The sequence below is a fragment of the Dendrobates tinctorius genome, unplaced genomic scaffold (assembly GCF_039654945.1).
Source record: "Dendrobates tinctorius isolate UK_male_01 unplaced genomic scaffold, ASM3965494v1 ptg000113l, whole genome shotgun sequence".
NCBI lineage: Eukaryota > Metazoa > Chordata > Amphibia > Anura > Dendrobatidae > Dendrobates > Dendrobates tinctorius.
In genome coordinates, this window is record NW_027361781.1 from 18,790 (window position 1) to 37,130 (window position 18,341).

The following is an 18,341-nucleotide window of genomic DNA, read 5'->3' on the forward strand; positions in this document are numbered from 1 at the left end:
AATTAACCCTCCTCTTTGGGACAGGCGAAACATCAGGTTCTTCCACTCCTTTAAGAAAATACCTGGAGTTAAGTCCTCTGCTTGTAATTTTTTAGTCACTGTAAATGGGTGCTCTAGCAATTTTTCCAGCTCAGTCACCTGATTCCACTGACTTTCATTTAGCATCAGTTGAGGGTTAGCCATGTCTACAAGAAAGGTTTTCAGTTCAACCAAGCGCTGAATCATTAAGTAAGTACTGCCCCATCGTGTGGCTTGATCAATAATTGCCCCTTTTCCAGCACGTCTCTTCAAAATTGAGTCAACTTTAGGGGTTCTGGCAACAGTAGCCAATTTTCTCACCTTGCCAATCAGTGCAGCAGCATGTCCTTCTTGCAGACTGTCTCTTATAGCCAGCTGTAGCGTATGCACAACACAGCGCATGTGATGAATGAAAGAACATATTGACACAGTTTCAACAAGATCATCTAAACTATCATGTTGCTGTTCATCTGAAGCAACTTCAGTTTGCTCCTCAGTTACAATACTGTGTTCCTCTATTTCAAACATTTCTGTGTCTGTGGACCCAGAATGTTCTTCTAGCTGCTGGTCACCATCATTACTCTCATTCATTAGCTTAATAGTACTTATCATATTTGAAGCATTGTCAGTTACGACAGAAAGAACTTGCTCTTTTTTAAGTTCATAGTCTTGCAGAACCTTTTCCACCAAGACCTGGAGAAACTCACTGGTGTGATGAGCTTTGGTGTCTTTTACTGCCAATGTCTTGGTAACTATTTCATTTTTGTCACAAACAAATCGGACATTGATGGCAAAATAGTTCACTCTGTGACGTGTGCAGGCATCCATTTTAAGAAACAGAAAGCGTCCCTTGAGAGTTTTTTTAAGTTCTTCCTTTTGTTTAAAAGCTTCTTCGATTACTAATTTTCTAATACTCTCTCTCTCTCTCCAGAGAAACACCAAGCTTGCGGGCCATTTCCCCATTCAGACACATAAAAGCTGTTCGTGAAAATAATGAAATAGGCACACTATCCTTTACAACAAGCTCTATGATCTGTTTTTTTAAATGTATCTACTGTCATTGTCACAGTAACTTTGTCACTGACAAAATATCTTGCAACTGATGGCTGCAAAGTTCTCTGCTCCTTTGTTTGGCTGGAAGAGCTGGGCACTGGTTCATTGGTTTGGATGCAGTCTTTCTCATCCACTGCTTTCAGTACTTCTGGATGAAAGCGCTGTAAATGTCTCTTTAGATTAGAAGCTCTGGTAGGAGCATTTTTATCTTTGCCTGAATATGCACTCATCTTGGCTTCACAGCATTTGTTTTCGTCTGGATCATTTGTCATACACTGACAGACATAATGTTTTCTATCTTGAGTGATGGTGAAATGTTCAAATACAGCTGATTTAATGTGATGCTTCTTTGACATTCTCAGGTTTTTAATTCTGCATTCACAATCCAAATGACAATTGTTTTTCCTAAAAACAATTGTACAAAATTATTGCCAGGTCGTACAACTGATATAGTGGTCAGTAATACTGTTATTATTCCTCATGTACTCACAGTTAACTGATGCAAAGTTTGTTGAAAGGATAATACTTCTTACAGTCTTCCTCTTCTGAGTAGTGTTGAGCATTCCGATACCGCAAGTATCGGGTATCGGCCGATACTTGCTGTATCGGAATTCCGATACCGACTTCCGATATTTTTTCAATATCGGAAGTCGGCATCGGAATCGGAAGTTCAAAGTTGATTGACAGCCTGACGTCATCATGATGCGCGGTGTGTGCGCATCATGATGCGCCGTCATTTCGGGCCTTCCGGGGGTCTCTGCCGGCCTGCCGGGGGGCTGTGTGGACTGCCCGGGGTCTGTACCGGCCTGCCGGGGGGCTGTGCCGGCCTGCCGGTGGTCTGTGCACCCTGTGGGGGTCTGTACCGGCCTGCCGGGGGGCTGTGCCGGCCTGCCGGTGGTCTGTGCTGATGTCCGGGGGTCTGTGCAAGCATCGTCCGATGGGACTACAAGTCCCATCTGGCGATGCCTGCTACCATGACAGTGATTGACACATTAGCCAATGATGGGACAGTAGTAGTCCCATCATCCGGCTAATGTGTTAAATGTAAAAAAAAAAAAAAAAAAAAAATACTACATACATACTACATGCATGCTACATACATACTACATGCTACATACATACTACATACATACCACATACATAACATATATACTACATGCATGCTACATACATACTACATGCTACATATATACTACATACATACTACATACTACATATATACTACATGCATACTACATGCATGCTACATACATACTACATGCTACATACATACTACATGCTACATACATACTACATGCATGCTACATACATACTACATACATACTACATGCTACATACATACTACATACATACTACATGCTACATACATACTACATGCTACATACATACTACATGCTACATACATACTACATGCTACATACATACTACATACATACTACATGCTACATACATACTACATGCTACATACATACTACATGCTACATACATACTACATGCTACATACATACTACATGCTACATACATACTACATGCTACATACATACTACATGCTACATACATACTACATGCTACATACATACTACATGCTACATACATACTACATGCTACATACATACTACATGCTACATACATACTACATGCTACATACATACTACATATATACTACATATATACTAAATACATACTACATGCTACATACATACTACATATATACTAAATACATACTACATACATACTACATGCATGCTACATACATACTACATGCTACATACATACCACATGCTACATACATACCACATGCTACATACATACCACATGCTACATACATACCACATGCTACATACATACCACATGCTACATACATACCACATACATACTACATGCTACATACATACCACATACATACTACATGCTACATACATACTACATGCATGCTACATACATACTACATACATACTACATGCTACATATATACTACATGCATGCTACATACATACTACATACATACTACATGCTACATACATACCACATATATACTACATACAATACATTCATACAATACATACATAGACATACAGTACATATAACATAGAGTAACATACTTACCAATACTTGTCACATTGTTCCCCGAAGCCATTGTCTTTTACGGAATAAATATTAACATAACAAACCACAAAAATACTCACCCACGATCCGAAGCAGTCCACGAGTGTGTCCCACGACGATCTTGGGTAGAGAACTGCAGCATCAGCTGTTGCTGCCGTTCTCTACGGGCTGCAGGAATCCAATGACGGAAGGTAGGTATCCTTCCGCACTGTATTCCTCCGCCACTTAAAAAAAAAAAAAAAGTCCCTAGTCTCACTTTATGCCATTGCTGCGTGGGAAATTCCCACACAGCAATGGCATAAAGTGAGACTAGGGACTTTTTTTTTTTTTTAAATTGGCGGAGGAATACAGTGCGGAAGGATACCTACCTTCCGTCATTGGATTCCTGCAGCCCGTAGAGAACGGCAGCAACAGCTGATGCTGCAGTTCTCTACCCAAGATCGTCGTGGGACACACTCGTGGACTGCTTCGGATCGTGGGTGAGTATTTTTGTGGTTTGTTATGTTAATATTTATTCCGTAAAAGACAATGGCTTCGGGGAACAATGTGACAAGTATTGGTAAGTATGTTACTCTATGTTATATGTACTGTATGTCTATGTATGTATTGTATGAATGTATTGTATGTAGTATGTATGTAGTATATATGTGGCATGTATGTAGCATGTAGTATGTATGTAGCATGTATGTAGCATGCATGTAGCATGCAGTATGTATGTAGCATGCATGTAGTATATATGTAGTATGTATGTAGTATGTATGTGGTATGTATGTGGCATGTATGTGGCATGCATGTAGTATGTATGTAGCATGCATGTAGTATGTATGTAGTATGTATGTAGCATGTAGTATGTATGTAGTATGTAGCATATATGTAGTATGTATGTAGCATATATGTAGTATGTAGCATATATGTAGTATGTATGTAGCATATATGTAGCATGTAGTATGTATGTAGTATGTATGTGGTATGTATGTGGCATGTAGTATGTATGTAGCATGCAGTATGTATGTAGTATGTAGTATATATCTAGTATGCATGTTGCATGCATGTAGTATATATGTAGTATGCATGTTGCATGTAGTATATATGTAGTATGTATGTTGCATGTAGTATATATGTAGTATGCATGTTGCATGCATGTAGTATATATGTAGTATGTATGTTGCATGTAGTATATACACTCACTGGCCACTTTATTAGGTACACCTGTCCAACTGTGTGTTAAGACTTAATTTCTAATTAGCCAATCACATGGCGGCAACTCAGTGCATTTAGGCATGTAGACATGGTCAAGACAATCTCCTGCAGTTCAAACCGAGCATCAGTATGGGGAAGAAAGGTGATTTGAGTGCCTTTGAACGTGGCATGATTGTTGGTGCCAGAAGGGCTGGTCTGAGTATTTCAGAAACTGCTGATCTACTGGGATTTTCACGCACAACCATCTCTAGGGTTTACAGAGAATGGTCCGAAAAAGAAAAAAAAAACCAGTGAGCGGCAGTTCTGTGGCCGGAAATGCCTTGTTGATGCCAGAGGTCAGAGGAGAATGGGCATACTGGTTCGAGCTGATAGAAAGGCAACAGTGACTCAAATTGCCACCCGTTACAACCAAGGTAGGCAGAAGAGCATCTCTGAACGCACAGTGCGTCGAACTTTGAGGCAGATGGGCTACAGCAGCAGAAGACCACACTGGGTACCACTCCTCTCAGCTAAGAACAGGAAACTGAGGCTAAAATTTGCACAAGCTCATCGAAATTGGACAGTAGAAGATTGGAAAAACGTTGCCTGGTCTGATGAGTCTCGATTTCTGCTGCGACATTCGGATGGTAGGGTCAGAATTTGGCGTAAACAACATGAAAGCATGGATCCATCCTGCCTTGTATCAACGGTTCAGGCTGGTGGTGGTGGTGTCATGGTGTGGGGAATTTTTTCTTGGCACTCTTTGGGCCCCTTGGTACCAATTGAGCATCGTTGCAACGCCACAGCCTACCTGAGTATTGTTGCTGACCATGTCCATCCCTTTATGACCACAATGTACCCAACATCTGATGGCTACTTTCAGCAGGATAATGCGCCATGTCATAAAGCTCGAATCATCTCAGATTGGTTTCTTGAACATGACAATGAGTTCACTGTACTCAAATGGCCTCCTCAGTCACCAGATCTCAATCCAATAGAGCATCTTTGGGATGTGGTGGAACGGGAGATTCGCATCAGGGATGTGCAGCCGACAAATCTGCGCCAACTGTGTGATGCCATCATGTCAATATGGTCCAAAATCTCTGAGGAATGCTTCCAGCACCTTGTTGAATCTCTGCCACGAAGAATTGAGGCAGTTCTGAAGGCAAAAGGGGGTCCAACCCCTTACTAGCATGGTGTACCTAATAAAGTGGCCAGTGAGTGTATGTAGTATGAATGTAGCATGTATGTAGTATGTAGTATGAATGTAGCATGTATGTAGTATGCATGTTGTATGTATGTAGCATGTATGTAGCATGTAATTTTTTTTTTTTTTTTTTTTTTTACATTCAACACATTAGCCGGATGATGGGACTACTACTGTCCCATCATTGGCTAATGTGTCAATCACTGTCATGGTAGCAGGCATCGCCCGATGGGACTTGTAGTCCCATCGGACGATGCCTGCACAGACCCCCGAAGCCTGCACAGCCCCCCGGCAGGCCGGCACAGCCCCCCGGCAGGCCGGCACAGCCCCCCGGCAGGCCGGCACAGACCACCGGAGCCTGCACAGACCCCCTGGCAGGCCGGCACAGCCCCCCGAAAGGCCCGTACAGACCCCAGAGAGGCTGTACAAGGGAAAAACAGGATTTTTCTTATTCCGATACCGGAAGTCCCATAGACTTGAATGGGACTTCCGGTATCGGAATCGGCGATACCGATACTTTTTTTTAAGATCGGCCGATCCATTCCGATCCGATACTTTGAAGTATCGGACGGTATCGCTCAACTCTACTTCTGAGTAGCAGGCAGCTGTGAGATGCTTGGAAGACGCACACCTAGTATGATCTAGTCTAGAGGAGGAGCTTTACTACTAAGAATTTGCAACACATTTTCACTTTGTTTCATACATTGTAAGTAGGGGGGTTGGGGCAGCATGAGGTTAACCAAGTATAAGATTAGATAAGGGCAGTGGAGAACAGTGACACACAAGAAGTAAGAAATGTCTATCTCCAGCAGAACTGCTTATCACTGTTGTTCATAGTTTGATAGAACATATATATTTGAGTAACATTTATAAAATTCATATGAAAGTTCAATTATGAAATATTAATACATTTTTTTTAAAGCTGGAGTCGGAGTTGGTACATTTCTACCGACTCCAACTCCGACTCCACGACTCCGACTCCACAGCCCTGATAATATCTAACCTGGGGCCGGTAGGCGCTGCCTCTGCTCTGTGTACCCACGATGCCAGCAACGCGACCAAATCTGCCCAGACCTCCTCACCAGTCAGGAATGGGGACACTGGAAACTTATGTTTCAGATAAAGTGCACTAAATTACCTGTATAGATCTAGGTAAAGGCTTGTGCTCAGGCTACAACCTACATTCGTGACCTCTAGCTTCAGACTCATGTGGATGTGTCCATACTGGTAATACAGGCTTAACCTGGAGCTTCTGTCTTCACTAGCTCTCATGTATCAGCACAGCTTCATTGCTGCACGGATTTCCCTTTCTAACATGGATTAGAGAGGTTCCATATTTATGTAGTGCGCACACTTGTGTATATCCCCTGCGGAGTCTGCCGCAGGTGCTCTCCTCCGTGTCTGCCCCCATGCATAGCTCGTGTGATCGCTTCCGGGCAGACGGCTTGTGTGACCGTTTGTTTGATCAGCTCTACCTGAAGACTGGGATACTTAACCCTTCTGCACACTGATCTTCTAAGGCCCCTTTCACACATCAGCTTTTTGCCATCAGTCGCAATTCGTCGAATTTTGAAAAAAACGGATTCGGCGACTGATGCCGCTGGATCCGTTTTTATCTCATTGACTTGTAAGGCTGGTTTCACATTCGCGCTTTTTAAGCGCACGCACGGCCGGGGTAGCTCCGCCCCCGAGCCGGCTCTCTGCCCGGCGTGCCCGCCCCTTCCTTGTAGCGCCGCCTCCTAGCGCACAGCGGCGCCTGCGATCGGCGCACCCTATCTTTAGCATAGGGTGCGCAGATCGTGCGCAGGCCGTGCGCTAGTTGCGCTTTGACCTGCGCTGCGCACTTTTGACGGTGCGCCGTGCGCGCCAAAATCGAACTTTTCGGATTTTGGCGCGCACAGCGCACCGTCAAAAGTGCGCAGCGCAGGTCAAAGCGCAACTAGCGCACGGCCTGCGCACCCTATGCTAAAGATAGGGTGCGCCGATCGCAGGCGCCGCTGTGCGCTAGGAGGCGGCGCTACAAGGAAGGGGCTGGCACGCCGGGCAGAGAGCCGGCTCGGGGGCGGAGCTACCCCCGGCCGTGCGTGCGCTTAAAAAGCGCGAATGTGAAACCAGCCTAATTGCGACGGATAGCCGCACGTTTCATCCATCGTTCACCGGATCCTTCGAAAATTGTTTGTCCGGCGGCCGGAGATGACGGACAAAGTAATGTTTTTTGTCTACGTCGAAAAATCAGACAGCGACGGATCCGTCGCTGTCAGTCGTTTGCTAGAATGGACGCAGGATCCGTCATAATCCGTCAAATGATTGTTTTGTTTTTTTTTAACTGAGCAAGCTCCGATTTCCATCTCCACCCCAAACTATCTTAATTTATAATTCTTTAATAAATAAAAATATATTTAAAAAAAAAAAAAAAAAGCTTTATTGTCTTTTATTTATAGGGTAACAAGGTACAAAACTGAGTAAAAAGAAAAAAATCATGGTATAAAAAAAACGGATCCGTTTTTTTAAAACCATGAATTTTTTCTATTTTAACCGTCGAGCCAACGGATTGTGACTGACAGCAAAAAACTGATGTGTGAAAGGGGCCTTGCACAACCTCCTGGCCCCTCTCTGCTGAGAGGAGGAGAGCAGCAGACAGGGGCCGGAGAGCAGCACACAGGGGCCGGAGAGCAGCAGACAGGGGCCGGAGAGCAGCATGGAGCCATCAGATGCAGCAGAACAGCCGGCTATGTGAGAGACACAGACTCTACAGCAGTAAAATGGTAAAAAAAAAAAAAATGGTAAAAAAAAATGAGTGAAGACAATTTAGAAACTTTATTTTTTCATTCAGTAAGCAGATGAACCATGTTCCCCTATTAATCGTGATCTAATAGAATTTTACAGTAGTTAAAGGATTTCTCATGAGTTGACATTTCATGGCCGCACGAAGACGACGGGATCAGTACATGCAAAAGAAACCCACTCTCTTTCCGTTGTTACAGATCTGGGCCTAATAGTCTAACTCAAGAGAAGGGACCTCCCTCTGTCAGTGCAACACTCAGAAAGTACAATAAAGCTTAATATAATCCAAAACAAGACAATTTCATCAATAAATTCTACATATCCAAAAGTAAAGCCACAGAAAAATAACTCATTCTGCAAAAAAACAAAGCTTTTGTAAGTCTATGTAGAAAAAAATAGGTGGTCATAAGTAAAAAAAAAAAAAAAAAAAATATTGCTTGGTCGTTAGTATCTAAAACACTTGTGGTGTGAGGGGGTTAAAAAGGAAAAGAGCAAAAAAGTGACAATAGCCTTAAATTTCTTAATTCCTAGTTGCCCACAGTCACCACTGGGGGGAGCTGGGGAGCTTCCCGTATACTGGCTATAATAACGACCCAGAATACATCCATGCTCCCCCAGTATCAGTGGGTGGCACTATGTTATCAGCTGACCCAGTCTGCAGGGGATTTGGAAACTTACCGTATATTAGAAAAATCAGAGCACTATAGCAAAAAATAAATGGAGTTCTAGGTCGGCCAATAGGGAACATGGAGTTGTGGCATTTTCAGCCGACGGTAGTGGAAACATTGTCATCACTTCTCTGTCACCAGCCACAGTGTGCACCCAGCTGACAGCAAATCAGCCACCCCTGACAACTCCCTGCTAGTTAAATGATGTCACAGCGTCACGTCTGCAAGGTCAAGTATGCAAGAAACACGGCGTATACAGGACAGGAAAATCAGGATCGCACGTCAGGATGACAATCTGGCCAGAGATGTGACCGTAAGGCTATGTGCACACGTAGGAAAAATGGTGCAGAATTTTCTGCACAAAATCCGCATCTCCTGGCAGAATCCGCAGCCGCGGATTTGATGCAGATTTTGTGCGGATTTTCTGCAGTTTTTGCCACTGCAGATTTCTATCATGGAGGGGTCCAGAAACGCTGCAGATCCGCACAAAAGAAGCGACATGCACTTCTTTTAAATCCGCAGCAATTCCGCACTGAATTTTCTGCACCATCTTCACAGCTTTTTTTTTTTTTTTTTTTCTTCTTCATTGATTTACATTGTACTGTAAATCACAGTGCGGATCTGCAGCAAATCTGCATCGTGTGCACATAGCCTAAAACAGGAGAAAAACTCCTGCAGAGAAGGTGTGAACACGGCACAATACACAGAGCACCTAGGAGCCGCGGAGAGCAGCACCCAGAGCTGCCAGGGGGGACTGACATCATAAGCCCCCTAATAGGAAGGCAAACGGCAGTGTTTACAAGACTGGCACAGAGCGCCCAAATCACTTCACTACCTGCAGAGCCGGACAGCACAAAAGCGATCAGACTGGCATAGGGCGCCCACATCACTGCACTGCCTACAGAGCCAAACAGAACAAGAGCGGTCAGACTGGCAAAAAGCGCCCACATCACTGCACTGCCTACAGAGCCCCACAGCACAAGAGCGGTGAGACTGGCACAGGGCGCCCACATCACTGCACTGCCTACAGAGCCAAACAGAACAAGAGCGGTCAGACTGGCAAAAAGCGCCCACATCACTGCACTGCCTACAGAGCCCCACAGCACAAGAGCGGTCAGGCTGGCATAGGGCACCCACATCACTGCACTGCCTACAGAGCAGCACAGCACAAGAGCGGTCAGACTGGCACAGGGCGCCCACATCACTGCACTGCCTACAGAGCCAAACAGAACAAGAGCAGTCAGACTGGCAAAGAGCGCCCACATCACTGCACTGCCTACAGAGCCCCACAGCACAAGAGCGGTCAGACTGTCACAGGGCGCCCACATCACTGCACTGCCTACAGAGCCGCACAGCACAAAAGCGATCAGACTGGCATAGGGCACCCACATCACCACACTACCTACAGGGCCACACAGCACAAGAGTGGTCAGACTGGCACAGGGCGCCCACATCACTGCACTGCCTACAGAGCCGCACAGCACAAAAGCGATCAGACTGGCATAGGGCACCCACATCACCGCACTACCTACAGGGCCACACAGCACAAGAGTGGTCAGACTGGCAAAGAGCGCCCACATCACTGCACTACCTACAGAGCAGCACAGCACAAGAGCGGTCAGACTGGCACAGGGCGCCCACATCACTGCACTGCCTACAGAGCCCCACAGCACAAGAGAGGTCAGACTGGCAAAGAGCGCCCACATCACTGCACTGCCTACAGAGCCCCACAGCACAAGAGAGGTCAGACTGGCAAAGAGTGCCCACATCACTGCACTGCCTACAGAGCCAAACAGAACAAGAGAGGTCAGAATGGCAAAGAGTGCCCACATCACTGCACTGCCTACAGAGCCAAACAGAACAAGAGCGGTCAGACTGGCAAAGAGCACCCACATCACTGCACTGCCTACAGAGCCAAACAGCACAAGAGCGGGCAAACTGGCACAGGGCGCCCACATCACTGCACTGCCTATAGAGCCAAACAGAACAAGAGTGGTCAGACTGGCAAAGAGTGCCCACATCACTGCACTGCCTGCAGAGCCAAACAAAACGAGAGCGGTCAGACTGGCAAAGAGCGCCCACATCACTGCACTGCCTACAGAGCAGCACAGCACAATACAAGTCAGACTGGCACAGAGCATCCACATCAATGCACTGCCTACAGAGTCGCACAGCACAAGAGCAGTCAGACTGGCACAGAGTGCCCACATCACCACACTGCCTACAGAGCCAAACAGCACAAGAGCTGTCAGACCGGCAAAGAGCGCCCACATCACTGCAATGCCTACAGAGCCGCACAGCACAAGAGGGTCAGACTGGCACAGAGCGCCCACATCACTGCACTGCCTACAGGGCCGCACAGCACAAGAGCTCCCACATCACTGCACTGCTTACAGGACCGCACAGCATAAAAGGGGTCAGACTGGCACAAAGTGCCCACATCACTGCACTGCTTACAGGGCCGCACACAGCACAAAAGGGGTCAGACTGGCACAGAGCGCCCACATCACTGCACTGCCTACAGGGCTTCACAGCACAAGAGCGGTCAGACTGGCACAGGGTGCCCACATTTCTGCACTGCCTACAGAGTCCCACAGCACGAGCGGTCAGACTGGCACAGGGCGCCTACATCTCTGCACTGCCTACAGGGCCGCACAACACAAGAGCTGTCAGACTGGCACAGGGCGCCCACATCACTGCACAGCCTACAGAACCGCACAGCACAAGAGCGATCAGACTGGCACGGGACGCCCATAGGATACCACACTGATCAGCTGCTAACAGTGTATGGAGTCAGAAGACCACAGCTCCATGTAGTGGCTGTTCTTGGGTATTGCAAGCTCAGGTCTCATTCACTTCAATGGGTTCTGTACACTGTTTACATCTCTCTGCAATGAGAGCAGATAACAGCTGATCAAAGGTGTGTCAGAGCCCCGCCGATCTGATAATGAGGACCGCACTGTATATGTACTGGAGCGACCTAAACCCAATTGGAAAGTGAATTTTAGCGAAGAATACATGATGGTGTCCACAAATAACAATACATCCACGGAGGAGCAAGCATTGCGCCCAAGACTGGATGTCGGGTGCCTGGACACATCTAGTCGTCACAGTCAGGACTCATGCACACAGCAGTGAATTGTCTCAGTAAAAGAAAAGCGGAATGAGTGTCATCATTGTTTTTAAACAGAGCGCCAACAGGAGAGCGCACGCCAACTTCTAAAACTAAGTCTGTGTCGTCCCCCTGATACAGCCGGACGGGTCCTTGCTTTTCTGGGACGAGCTTTACTTTTTATTGGTAAAACATTGGGGGCCAGAAATCTTTCTGATCACTTTCTATTACATTTTTTTTTGGGGAAAAAAAAAAAAAACAGCAATTCTGACACTTTCTTTTGTGTCATTTTTACAACTCCTGCTGTTTTTTTCTGCGGGACGCTTACGTTACGGGGAAGCGAAGATTATATTTTCATAGTTTTCTATTCCACTTTTGGAGGCAAAATGAGCAAAAACAGCAATTCTGCATATTGTTTTTTTCGGACTCGTGCCCACCGTATGAGAAATTACAATATTTTATTAGTTTACAATAACAATGAACACCAGAATATCAAAGGTGTTTTATATTTTTTTTTTTCTCTGATATTTTTTTTTGGGGGGGGGGCAATTTGGGGCGATTTTGAACTTTTAGAATTTATTTATTCATTTTTAAAGTATTATTAAAAGTTCCTTTCCTTCTTTTTATTAGTCCCTTCATTTACAGACTGAGGGGTCTTTAATATTTTAGCCTACTGTAAAATTAAAAATCACCCATGAACCCCCATCTGCCATGAGAACCCCACCTCTATCCCATGATCAATGACAGCGGTGATCGGTCTGATCTCAGCGGTGACAGTTGGATGAAAGACTAAAAAAAAACAAAAACAAAATCCACATCGCAGTCGGATTTCCCATTCTCGCGCTCATTCTTGTGCCGATCTCAGAGTCAGGTCAAATCTGTGACAATCTCCAGCATTCGCCTCAATGGAGTGGAGTTGTAATATGAAAAATATAAAAAATAAAAAGTTTGGTGCAGCCATTTTTATTTTTAAATCCTGACTAGTCCCCATTTAAACGGGACCTGTCACCAGTTAAAAGTGGGACGTTTTTGCTGTTATTTTATTTCTAAATATTTTAATTTTAGCGTTTTCGCCAAACGCCATGTGGGACTTCAGCCTTTAGACCAGGTCCAGATGAGAGAATTAAAAAATTGTTCATTTTTCATTGGGGGGGGGGAATGAACAATTTTTACATTCGGATTTCTCCTATCCCCCCTTTTTGGGGAGGGTTTTTTTTTCCCCGTAAAAGCGCTCACATGAACCACCCCCATTGGGTCGATCCGAGTGCTGTCCGTATGCAGACGGATCTATAGTAAGCCTGCAAAGATCACAACCCGGTGCCTCCTACGTGCTGCAGCAGTGTCGGCCACCACACCGCACGCTGGAGATGCTCCTCAGATCATCCCCCACCGATGCACATCACACACCAGACGTGCTACGGAGGATGGCCCGAAGAAGAACGAGGTGCAACCACGGTCCAGGTCAGTGGTCTCCGGCCGTGGACAGGGACGGCACGAATATTACAAGGAGACGCGTTCGATCTGCAGCATTCTGATCGACGCTGCCAAAATTACAACCTTTCTATCCCAATAGTGGGGTTGTCAGATACCAGTTCCCACGCTACCGCCGCTGTGAGCGACATCGTCACAGGTCAGGCCGACACTAGAGCTCTTTACCATTTACACAATCTAACGTCAGGCCCGGTGACTGAACGGACAGGACGCCGTCACCTACAGTCCGAAAACCTGGACAGGCCCTGCCGCTTCCCACAGCTGAGGGTTTGCTGCAATTGTATCGAGCCATAACTTTTTTTTTTTTTCCCATGGGATGAGTTGTAGTTTTTGAACGTCCCCACTTTACCCTATAGTGCACCGATAAACCAGAAAAAACTCATTCTAAAAATATCACTAGGCATCATGATTCTTCTTGTCAGTACAATGATGCCGATAACAGATTTATAGAATTTTTTAAATTTTTATTTTAGGGTTTAAAAACAGTTTTCTGAACTTTTTTTTTTGTCATTTATGTGTCGTGAAAAGAAAGGAGGAAGGAAAAAATTCAGATATTTTTATATTTTTTTTAATGTATTTAACTCCCTTAAGACAGTGGTTCTCAACTTCTCTAATGCCGTGACCCCGAAATACAGTTCCTCATGTTGCGGTGACCCCAAACCAAAAATTAATTTTGGTGGCTACTTTAAAACTGTAATCTTTACATCATTAACCTTTGTTTACACCAGCAGGCTGTCTCGCAGGCTCTCTTGGTTCTCCGCCTCCTAAGCTTCTGCCCACCGATGACGCCAGCAAGCGCCGGACACACGTAATGCTATGGACTGTGGAGCGTCCCCCCCGCCCCTTAGGCCCCGGACGGATGATGCAATCATGTCTGCGCATGCATTCAGTTTGGAACGCGCATCCATTAACGGCGTGCGTTCTAGCTGAATAGCGCTGCTGCAGATGGTAGCAAGACTTCTCAGCAGCTAAAGCTATCGGAAATATGTATTTTCTGATGGCTTTAGGCGACCCCTGTGTTTTGGTCGTTCGACCCCCGCCGGGGTCGCGACCCACAGGTTGAGAACCGCTGCCCTAAGAGGACAGGATCACTTGTCCTATATACACCAAGGAGCACAAAGATGGCGGTGACAGCGGCTTCAATAATCCCTCCGGCCGGCTCCCTGCGATTACACTGCGGGGGGCGCATGGACATCCAGCGGCTTCAATAAGCCCTCCGGCCGGCTCCCTGCGATCACACTGCGGGGGGGGCGCATGGACATCCAGCGGCTTCAATAAGCCCGATGGCCGGCTCCCTGCGATCACACTGCGGGGGACCCATGGACATCCAGCGGCTTCAATAAGCACCTCGGCCGGCTCCCTGCGATCACACTGCGGGGGGGCCCATGGATATCCAGCGGCTTTAATAAGCCCCCCAGCCGGCTCCCTGCGATCACACTGCGGGGGGCGCATGGACATCCAGCGGCTTCAATAATCCCTCCGGCCGGCTCCCTGCGATCACACTGCGGGGGGCCCATGAACATCCAGCAGCTTTAATAATCCCTCCGGCCGGCTCCCTGCGATCACACTGCAGGGGGCCCATGGACATCCAGCGCCTTCAATAAGCCCTGTGGCCGGCTCCCTGCGATCACACTGCGGGGGACCCATGGACATCCAGCGGCTTCAATAAGCACCCCGGCCGGCTCCCTGCTATCACACTGCGGGGGGCCCATGGACATCCAGCGGCTTCAATAAGCCCTCCAGCCGGCTCCCTGCGATCACACTGCGGGGGACCCATGGATATCCAGCGGCTTCAATAAGCCCCCCCAGCCGGCTCCCAGCGATCACACTGCAGGGGGCGCATGGACATCCAGCGGCTTCAATAAGCCCTCCGGCCGGCTCCCTGCGATCACACTGCGGGGAACCCATGGACATCCAGCGGCTTCAATAAGCACCCCGGCCGGATCCCTGCGATCACACTGCGGGGGGCCCATGGACATCCAGCGGCTTCAATAAGCCCTCCGGCCGGCTCCCAGCGATCACACTGCGGGGGGCCCATGGACATCCAGTGGCTTCAATAAGCCCTCCGGCCGGCTCCCAGCGATCACACTGCGGGGGGCCCATGGACATCCAGCGGCTTCAATAAGCCCTCCGGCCGGCTCGATGTGATCACACTGCGGGGGGCCCATGGTGGACATCCAGCGGCTTCAATAAGCCCTCCGGCCGGCTCCCTGCGATCACACTGCGGGGGGCGCATGGACATCCAGCGGCTTCAATAAGCCCTCCGGCCGGCTCCCTGCGATCACACTGCGGGGAACCCATGGACATCCAGCGGCTTCAATAAGCCCTCCGGCCGGATCCCTGCTATCACACTGCGGGGGGCCCATGGACATCCAGCGGCTTCAAATAAGCCCTCCGTCCGGCTCCCTGCGATCACACTGCGGGGGGCCCATGGACATCCAGCGGCTTCAATAAACCCTCCGGCCGGCTCCCTGCGATCACACTGCGGGGGGCCCATGGACATCCAGCGGCTTCAATAAGCCCTCCGGCCGGCTCCCAGCGATCACACTGCGGGGGGCCCATGGACATCCAGCGGCTTCAATAAGCCCTCCGGCCGGCTCCCAGCGATCACACTGCGGGGGGCCCATGGACATCCAGCGGCTTCAATAAGCCCTCCGGCCGGCTCCCAGCGATCACACTGCGGGGGGCCCATGGACATCCAGCGGCTTCAATAAGCCCTCCGGCCGGCTCCCTGTGATCACACTGCAGGGGACCCATGGTGGACATCCAGCGGCTTCAATAAGCCCTACGGCCGGCTCCCTGCGATCACACTGCGGGGGGCCCATGGACATCCAGCGGCTTCAATAAGCCCTACGGCCGGCTCCCTGTGATCACACTGAGGGGGGTGCATGGACATCCAGCGGCTTCAATAACCCCCCAGCCGGCTCCCTGCGATCACACTGTGGGGGCCCATGGACATCCAGCGGCTTCAATAAGCCCTCCGGCCGGCTCCCTGCGATCACACTGCGGGGGCCCATGGACATCCAGCGGCTTCAATAAGCCCTACGGCCGGCTCCCTGCGATCACACTGCGCAGGCCCATGGACATCCAGCGGCTTCAATAAGCCCTCCAGCCGGCTCCCTGCGATCACACTGCGGGGGGCCCATGGTGGACATCCAGCGGCTTCAATAAGCCCTCCGGCCGGCTCCCTGCGATCACACTGCGGGGGGTACATGGACATCCAGCGGCTTCAATAAGCCCTCCGGCCGGCTCCCTGCGTTCACACTGTGGGGGGCCCATGGTGGACATCCAGCGGCTTCAATAAGCCCTACGGCCGGCTCCCTGCGATCACACTGCGGGGGGCCCATGGTGAACATCCAGCGGCTTCAATAAGCCCTACGGCCGGCTCCCTGCGATCACACTGCGGGGGGCCTATGGTGGACATCCAGCGGCTTCAATAAGCCCTCCGGCTGACTCCCTGCGATCACACTGCGGGGGGCCCATGGTGGACATCCAGCGGCTTCAATAAGCCCTCCGGCCGGCTCCCTGCGTTCACACTGCGGGGGCCCATGGTGGACATCCAGCGGCTTCAATAAGCCCTCCGGCTGACTCCCTGCGATCACACTGCGGGGGGCCCATGGTGGACATCCAGCGGCTTCAATAAGCCCTCCGGCCGGCTCCCTGCGTTCACACTGCGGGGGGCCCATGGTGAACATCCAGCGGCTTCAATAAGCCCTCCGGCCAGATCCCTGCGATCACACTGCGGGGGCCCATGGTGGACATCCAGCGGCTTCAATAAGCCCTACGGCCGGCTCCCTGCGATCACACTGCGGGGGGCCCATGGTGGACATCCAGCGGCTTCAATAAGCCCTCCGGCTGACTCCCTGCGATCACACTGCGGGGGGCCCATGGACATCTGGATGCACCCCAGATCCTGCCACTGTCAGGGACCGCTCAGCGTAAAGCAACAGTGATCGGCCTTCCACTGTGGTGGCACTACAATCCCCAGCACTCCCTCACCGTTAGCATGCTGGGAGTTGTAGTTGCGGACCCCTGCAGGTATATAGGTCCCGGATAGCCGCTGTAGATGGACAGCTGACCTCTGACCCAGTCCCTCATGGGCCACCACACACAACAGCCACTACAACTCCCAGCACGTCAGTGGGGGGCGCCCCCATCAGTGCCATTCCAGCTCCTACCTACTGACTGTTTCCCAGGTGAGGCTCAGCCACCTGATATAAGATGGTGGAGGCACCGGCCCAGCTACCGCCCATCACTGGGCCCCTCACCTTTGTCACACGCTCTCCGTACAGTCAGTCGCAGCCGCTTCCTCTCCTGTCACTGGGATGCAGCCGCCGCCATCACTCCACGTCGCTGCAGACAGCTGCGTCACCAGCGTCACGTGACCGCCTCCCTGCCGTCAAAAGTGGGCGTGGAAAGAGGCGTATCATGAAAAAAAGCACAACTGACCTGGGTGTGGCTATGCAAAACACCAGCGATGGGCGGAGACTATAGAAGAGTGGGCGCGGCTATGTAAATACAGAGACTTAAAAACAAGGTGATGAGAAAAGGGCGGCAACTTGCACTGGTGTGGGGGCGTGGCCATGTAAAACAAGGCAGACCGGGTGGAGAAACACAGCAAAACGAAGAAGCTGCTTCCTGGAGTGGGCGGGCTTATGTGGCCAATCACAGGTGATGGGCGGAGCTCATGAATTATTTCGTTTTGTGTTTGCTTTTTTTTTTT

General features: G+C 49.0%; 1 protein-coding gene across 1 annotated transcript in view; it reads right to left on the bottom strand.

Moving 5' to 3' along the window:
- LOC141100976 (dymeclin-like) overlaps positions 1–18,041 on the bottom strand; it is a 36,692-nt gene extending 18,651 nt beyond the window's left edge. Inside the window, exon 1 of the mRNA XM_073589744.1 lies at positions 17,887–18,041. The gene's annotated coding sequence lies outside the window, so the exon portion shown is untranslated. The remainder of the gene's footprint in view (positions 1–17,886) is intronic.
- Between the last annotated feature and the right edge of the window lie 300 nt (positions 18,042–18,341).